Raw genomic sequence first — 6988 nt, forward strand, 5'->3', positions numbered from 1 at the left:
TGCTCTGCTCCTGCACAAGTCAACAAGCAAGATATCAACAAAGGAAAAAGCACTCAAGCGCGCCCGACAGCAGAAGGCTAAACTATGAACTTACGCTGGGGGCTGCGCTGGGGGCTACTTTGAGGAGTGATTGCCGGGTCCGTCAAGGTGGTCTCGGACCCACCTCCTGCTGACACGGTGGGGTCATCCTCGATGACGATCACCGCGGCCTTGGCCCTCTTCACCGCTCTCTGGGCCAGCGTCCTGAAAAGAAAGAAGTCCAGATTGGAGCAAGTCAGATACAAGATATAAACAGCAAGATTGAAGAACTACAAGAGCACCAAAGAAACTTACTCTTCTTCCTCCTCGTCGGAGCTGAGCGCGGAAAGATCGAAGTCTGGCCCTCCTCCGGTGCGGCGAGGTGGAGGAGTAGGATCCCTTGCCCGCTTGGCGGGGGTGGTGGCGGTGGCCCGGGAAGATCCCGCTCCAGTTGCCGCTGTTGCGTGAGGCGCTCCCGCAGCAACATTGCTTGCCGCGGTAGAGCGCGTCGCACGGCTCGGCGGCTGTTGACCCGGCTGCCGCCCCACTGCGTCCCCAGCCTTGCGAAGGCGCCTTCTTGGCGGGGCCGGGGGCTCCGCCTGCGGCAAGTTTTCTGAAGGCTCGGGCTCCTCCTCGCCGGCCTCGCTCGGCTCGGCTTCGGAACCGGCAGGCTCCTCCTCGCCCATGAACTCCGCATGCTCGGCAAGGTTTGCCGCCTCCGCAGCCTCCGCCTCCTCCACAGTGAACCCAAACGCGCCCGCGGCAGCTGCGGCCGCAGCCTCTTCCGCCCTAGTGGCGATGCGCTGCAGCTCCTCGTCGGTGGTGTCACGGGTGAGGCTCTTCTGCTCGTCAGCGTGGACCGGCACTTCCTCCAAGGTGTCGAAGAACGCTAGCACAACATCATCCGCAGGCTCTTGCCAAGTTGGGACGATTCCGTGTGAATCGCACAACAGCATCATGGCGCGGATCCGGTCAAGCGAAGAGTTATTGCACAAAGGAACTACGCCCCTTGGCAGTGTGAATGGGTGCTGGGGGTCGCATTTGAATAACTCCAAGAGCATTGCGTCCAGCTCCAAGACGGTGAAGTTGTAGTTGAGGCCCGGCCGCAGCCTCATGATGTCCGCCGAATTCTTGAATTCCCAAGCGGGCCTCCCCCTCTCTTGCAGGGGGGCAATGCGGCGGTGGAGGAAATCTGCCCCGACAGCACCTACGGTGAGCCCGGCAAGCCTGAGGCGGAGAATCCTAGTGATGGCGATCTTCAGCCTCTCGTCTTCCGGGGCCACGTTGCTCCAGTCATTGCCGCACACTATTAGAGTTTGGCGCACGGCGGTGAAGGGCTGCGGATTCTCCTCAACGATCCAGCACCACTCCGCTCTCCACTCCTCCCACTTGCTGCGGAGCTCACCCTCCAAGTATGCCTCTTTCTTGCCGACTCTCGAGATCCAGGCAATCCCTCCGGCAAGCGGCTCTCCTCTCTCTACCCGAGGTATGAAGAAGTGGCGGAAAAGGGCAACACTAGGGTGTACTCCGACAAAGTTTTCGCACAAATGTGCGAATACTGCCATGGTCAGGACAGCGTTGGGGTGAAGTCAAGGAGGCGGAAGCCATATGTGTTCATGATATCACAGAAGAACTCCGAGAAGGGCGGGCAGAGCCCGCAATAGAAGAATAGCGCGAAGAATGGGTACCCGTTTGGAGCCAACTCCGAAGCAGTGGCCGGGAGTACCCTCGTGCGCGGATGCGCACGCGTCTCCGTCGCCCAAAAGAGGTAGAAGTACTCCCTCAGCTCCTGCACGCCGAGCTGAGGGGAGAAGACCGCCCGCTCCTTCCGCAGCGCCGCGAGCCACTGCGCCTCGACCGACTTCACGCCCTTTCCCTTGTCGGCTTTCGGGGCCATGGCGGAGGTGGTGAGGGAGGTCGACGGTGTGGTGATGCTGGTGGAAATGGGGGCGGAGCGCTGCTCTCTCGGCTTCGAGAAGAAGGGGGGAGCGGCGGAGTTTCTTGAAGATGAAGTAGCAGCAACCAGCAAGGGAGAACGAACTGCCCCTGTTTCCTCTGCTTATAAAGAGGGACGGGGCGGACGTTTCGGCCTTCCAAATAAACAACCACCCACGATCTCTCCCACGATGCCGCATTCAACGCGTGTTGTTATGGGAGAGCACGGTGGATACGGAGCAAGATTCGGTGTGGCCCAGTCCGCGTGTGCCCGTGCCCTGACTTGGGCCTGGCCCAACAGCGCTCAGCACCGTGTCTGGCCCAGGCCCGGGGGCTCCTGTCGGTGTACTAGAATAGGGGTTCCCTAGTACCCCGAACTTGTGCACGGGCAGTTGCAGCACCCCACGGCAAGGCTTGTCGGGCGAACGCCAAGATCCCCCAAGGTTCCCTTGGAGCCATCCAAGAACAAAGTATTTAAGCTAAGGAGACAAGGCCCCGGCAAGAGGAGCTTGCCGGGAAGGCCAACCAAGGCGCTCCAAGGAACTTGCCGCGACGCGCCACGCGCTCCGGCAAGGCAACAAGGCCCCGGCAAGAGGAGCTTGCCGGGAAGACTAAACAAGGTACCCCGAGGCCCGGTGAGCGACGAGCTTCTGGACCCGACAAGATAACAACATCGACAAGGCGCTTGCCGCGGCAGGCGGCCACTCTGTGCCCACGCTCCAGCGCATCCACCAACGTGTCGCTCTGGGGGTCTCTCCGGGCGCGCGTGGCGGGAGGCTGTGCAGCCAGCGGTGCGCAGTGGCATGTGAAGCTGACAAGATCGCCATCGTGGCGAACGGTGGCGCCCCTAACGGTCCTTTTCTGCACTGTTCGGGCGACTCAGACGGGCATTTAATGCCCTTGTCCCCTGCCGTCAGGGTTAGGTAGGGTGCACTGTACAAGTAACTGTATCAACTACCTCGCTTTTTACGTTTGTACCCTCCTCTGTGTTGCCACCTGTCGGTGACCCCTTTAGCGTATAAAAGGAGGCCCATGCGCAACATAGAGGAGGTTCGGACAGTTCGCTTCGATTCATTCGTAGCCCAGAAAACATCACGCTCTCTCTCGAGAGCGAGAACACCAGATAATACAACCAGACAAGCAGCAGTAGGAGTGTTATCTCTCCGGAGAGCTCTGAAGCTGGGTAAACTGCTCGCGTGCCTCGCCTCGATCTGCTCTTCGTGCGATCTCCTCCCCCCGCCGAACCGAAAGGGGCCCGGTCCGCCGGCCCCATAGGTGTTCGTGGATCAGTTTCCCCGACAACCCCTCCGGACAAAGAGCGCATTTGTTGCTCAGTGCGGGGTTTTGGTTAGGGACAAGATCCCGATAAGCATCCAGCAATGGTTTAAGCCGGCTACAGAAGACCCTGAGGTCTCTTATGTCAATGATATGCAGAAAAATGATCTTTGGACTTAGCTGAAGTCAAATTTCACCCTACCGCCTGAGGATAATCCAGAGAACCCAGTTAAAGAGAAATTAATCAAGTCTTTTGCTCTGAAGAGGATGGCAGAACTATTCAGGAGGTGGAAGAAAGAGCTGAATAAGTTTGTCAAAAATAATGAGACACCAGAATTCAAGGGCAGATATGAGAAGATCAGAGATCACTGGCCCGCATTTGTGGCCCACAAGACATCGGAAAAGAGTCGGAAGATGTCGGCGACAAACAAGCAAAATGCTGCGAAGAAGAAGCTTCACCATCGCACGGGGTTAGGTGGCTACCTCGTAGCCCGGCCTAAGTGGTCCAAGACTGAGAATGATCTGGTTCATAAAGGGATCGAACCAGAGACAATTAACTGGCCAGACCATTGCCGGACTTGGTTCTTCGGGGCTGGCGGAACCCTGGACCCTGTAACAGGGAAGTGCATTTGGACGAACGATCAAATGGACATACCAGTCAGTAAGCTTAAGCAGTATATCGTAGTAGCGCAGGAAGGGACGTTCTTTCCAGACAGAGAGAACGACGAGCTCACAATGGCCCTTGGGAATCCTGAGCACCCTGGACGGACACGAGGCACGCCAGGCTCCATTCCGTGGAAGGTTGGGTTTCCGAACGCAGGCGGTTACAAATCCCATGAGAGGAGGAAAAAAGTGCAGCAGACCCAAATGCAGGCGCTGCAAGCAAGGGTAGACGCGATAGAGGAACGAGAAGCAAATCGCAGCAAACATACTGCCGAAGCCTCCCCCGAAGCTACCCCGCCATCTCAGCGCAGAAGCAGTGTGGCTTCCACCGAGCTGCTTCAGCCGGAGCATGCCTTGACGGCTCCTGCCAGCTATCCCGTGGATGCTATAATGGAGTCTCAAAATTGCCACCTTATGACGCAATGGATGAATTTGAAGGTCAAGGCGGATGTTGGCTCTGTTTATCCTACTGAACCCGGCGCAACTTTTCACTGTCGGCCGATTCTAGAAGGATATGCTAGGGTGATGGTGGATGAGATAACGGAGGGATTTGAGGACCTCCAGCTTGACCACCCTACCGGTGAAGGGGAGACTCGGCTGGGGTCTGCTCTGAAGACTCCATGCCTATGGCGGAAGGAGCTCATCAACCTTCCGAACTGGACGCCACCGCCTCCTCCTCCTCCTCCGGCGAGTCAGGGCACTCCGCCTCCACCGCCTCCTCCTCCGGCGAGTGACGATCAGGGCCCTCGGCCGGCTCCTTCTCCGGCGCGTGGCGGCACTCCGCCTCCTTCTCCGCCTGCGCCGACGCGCCCGAGCAGCGAGCCTCCTCCTTCTCCGCCTCGTCAGCAAGGGCGGAAGAGACCTGCCGCCGCTCCAGCTGCTCCGGCGCGTCGTAGTCCTTCTCCTCCGCCTCTTAAGCAAGTAAAGAAGACAACCGCTACGTCTGCTCGGTCGGCGTCTAGCAGTACAACCAGAGGCGGGAGGACATACAGATTCGGTCCTTCTCTGAAGACTCCAGAGAAGTTACCATACGAGAGGACCCAAGAGGAGAATGCCGAGATCGCGCGAGAAGAAGTGAAGAAATTCTTTGAAGGGGTGAAAGCAAAGAAACATCCACCTCCGGGGGAGAAGGTAGATCGGGTGAAAGTGAAGCGCACTCTGGCTGCCCTGACAAAACCACCGAAGTCTGATCCGCCGAAAGGAAACTATGACCGCATTATTGGAAAGGAATTTGCCGAAGTGGAGCGGTCGGGAAGTACTGTCAGTGATCAAAGGCTGAAAGAACGATGAGCTGGGAAACAAATTGCCCAGCTCGGCGAACAAGCGAAGCAATCGTGCCCCCCGCTCAAGGTGCCTAGCCACAACGTCGCTAATGATCCGAGGATGGTGCCCGGTTATAGCAATCTTGTAGATTACCTGCCCGATGAAGTACATTATGAACCCATGGACGTGCAGATACAAAGATACGAGTACGGGAAGCCTCTCGTTAAAGATGAAAGATCTCTATCAACGATGATGCGAAGATTGCATGATTGGTACTTGAAAATCTGCAGAGACTCTGGGGGGAGGAGTACTTTGTATGTGAAAGTTAAAAAGGAGCATGACCTCGTTGGAATTGATCTGTTGCCTGTTCCATTTGAGGAGTTCTATCAGTTTTTCAATCAATTGGCCCTCGATAAAACAACGGTCGCCTGCTACTGTCTGTAAGTAGTACTACTTCTGTCATTAAGTTTCTCTATATAGCTTAGCTCTTTCATTGCATGTATTTATAATCATCCTCACTATATTATGCAGATTGAAGATCGCCGAATTGAAGAAAAGACAAGTCGGTGATATTGGGTTCATTAACACATATCTCATAGATGCAACTGAGGTTAAACTTCATGCCGCGGCTACCGAGGCCAACTTGCTACGATCGTTCGTAATAAATCAAAACAAAGATATAATACTCTTTCCTTACAACTTCAGGTGAGTGTTACTGTCTTGTGCATATTCGGTTTCCCTTATATATTAGTCAAGGTTATAGTAATGTAATTGATGAGTTATGCATGTGTGTGCAGTTTCCACTATATTCTCCTAGAGATTAAGCTTGAGCAGGGAGTAGTAACCGTCTTAGACTCTAAACGAAAAGATCCCCAGGACTATGCAGACATGACTCAAATACTCCAGAAGTAAGTTAAATCGATTATTATCCGCCATATCAGCAAGTTTGTTCATTTCCTGATATCAAGTAATTGTTTTCTTTGTCCGGCAGGGTTTGGAGAAAATTCACCAAAACAGTTTCGGGACTGCCGAAGGAGCTGGAATTTAGACACCCGAAAGTAAGTACTATAGTAGCATGTTCCGCGCATCTCCTAGTGATTCAAGCGCTAGTTTCATCAATACCATTTAGCATTCTTGCTTATCATGATCAGTTTGATTGACCTCTATTTTTTGTAAAGTGGTTGTGGCAGGAACAAGGGAATGATTTCTGTGGATACTACATCTGCGAGTCCATCCGCCACACGACCTGTGAGCGGGGCAGGTACTCTAACGAACAATATGAAGTACGTAAATAACAACATTCACAATTTTATTTTATTACCATCATTTGTGTTGAGTTTCATTCATTCATATATATGTATTGACCCCCTTCTTCAAATTAGATGTTTCGGAAGTGGGATGAACTCCTAGCACCAGCTCGCATGCGAGCAATTCAAGAGGAATTGGCGGCATTCTTTTTTGACCACGTGATCCCTGAAGATGGAGAATTCTATGTGGACCCTGAGTCCGTATGATTATATTTGTAAGAGATAATTATTGTATATATATGTAGCCGGTAGTGTCAGATAGATATACGAGAACTTGTTGTTCGACCAATCTCTCGGAGAAGGAGAGGTGGTCGATATCACTTCTCTCTGTATGCATATATGTTCATGACGATCTTCTGTTTCCTTCCTTTGCTTACTAGCTAGCCAGCGTGTCTAGTCCTCTCTATACGTATGTATAGTACGTAGCGTCGACCAAGCACGGACATAAGAGAGGACACTTCTCTCTATTAATTATAGCTAGCTAACACAATATATGAAACACCTAAATTAACCCCCCAAAACCCCCA

Source organism: Triticum aestivum, chromosome 7A (genome assembly GCF_018294505.1).
Source record: "Triticum aestivum cultivar Chinese Spring chromosome 7A, IWGSC CS RefSeq v2.1, whole genome shotgun sequence".
In the NCBI taxonomy this organism is placed as follows: Eukaryota; Viridiplantae; Streptophyta; class Magnoliopsida; order Poales; family Poaceae; genus Triticum; species Triticum aestivum.